Below are 1039 nucleotides of genomic sequence, written 5' to 3'. Positions count from 1 at the left end.
GGGGGGGGGGGGGGGGGGGAAGGGATTCCATTGGGAGTTATACCTGATGTAAATGACGAGTTGATGGGTGCTGACGAGTTGATGGGTGCAGCACACCAACACGGCACAAGTATACATATGTAACAAACCTGCACATTATGCACATGTACCCTAGAACTTAAAGTACAATAATAATAATAAGAAGAAAAAAATTAAAAAAAAAAAAAAGTGTCTTGGTTAGGGCAATAAATTATGTGGTTACCCTAATGACGATGATAATAATAATGAAAGGAGTTAATACCAATTAAGAGTATCATGTATCAATTATGAATTTTTGAATCTTAAAGGAAAAAAAATCAACCACCAAAGTAATGTAAGATCACACTCTCGTAAGCTATTCTACTGATATTTCATTTAGTTATCCAATGAACATTTAAATGTTATTTTACTTATACTCATGCCATTCCAACAATGATATTAGACAACAAATTTTTTTTTGTTCTATACAGGTATTGGTAAACCTCAGACATTAAAGAGTCAAACGCACAGATAAAGCACTGGTGAGTTCCAGGTATCCAGAAACAATACCCTTTTAATTCCCAGTGAAAAGTACCCATTCTTATCATGAAGAATACCCAATACCATCTAACATCTATCAATGAGCCCATCGAATTACAGGGCCTGCAAAATAGAACAACAAATATTTGTAAACATGCATTCTACACATAAATCATCAGGAGACGCAACAAAAAATAAATTACCTGACTGTTATGACATAGTATTGAAATACAATAAACTGGATTTTAGTTTTCTTCACACTCTGCTCTAGAAAAAAAAAGAATCCATTATTCTTCCTCTTTTAAAAGATACACATTTTCTTTGAATTAGACACAACCTAAAAAAAAAAAAAAAAAAAAAAAACACAATACAGACACACCATAACCCAACCTAACTCAATGCTAGTATTAGGGCATTTGGTGACAGCAAGAAGGTCAAAGGGGACCAGAAGTTAGATAAAACATGTCTTTTAAGACTGAGAGACAATTTACGTTTTATTATA

The 1039-nt window shown here is 33.2% G+C and overlaps 1 protein-coding gene across 2 annotated transcripts in view; it reads right to left on the bottom strand.

Annotated features, from left to right (window-relative positions):
* RLIM (ring finger protein, LIM domain interacting) overlaps positions 1–1039 on the bottom strand; it is a 30285-nt gene that overhangs the window by 27344 nt on the left and 1902 nt on the right. Inside the window, exon 2 of one of the 2 annotated variants that reach the window (XM_023202518.1) lies at positions 741–804. The exons of the other annotated variant lie outside the window; for it this stretch is intronic. The gene's annotated coding sequence lies outside the window, so the exon portion shown is untranslated. The remainder of the gene's footprint in view (positions 1–740; positions 805–1039) is intronic. 2 annotated transcript variants of the gene reach the window in all.

Source organism: Piliocolobus tephrosceles, chromosome 12, assembly GCF_002776525.5.
Source record: "Piliocolobus tephrosceles isolate RC106 chromosome 12, ASM277652v3, whole genome shotgun sequence".
In the NCBI taxonomy this organism is placed as follows: Eukaryota; Metazoa; Chordata; class Mammalia; order Primates; family Cercopithecidae; genus Piliocolobus; species Piliocolobus tephrosceles.
This window is presented reverse-complemented; position numbering and strand designations above follow the sequence as displayed.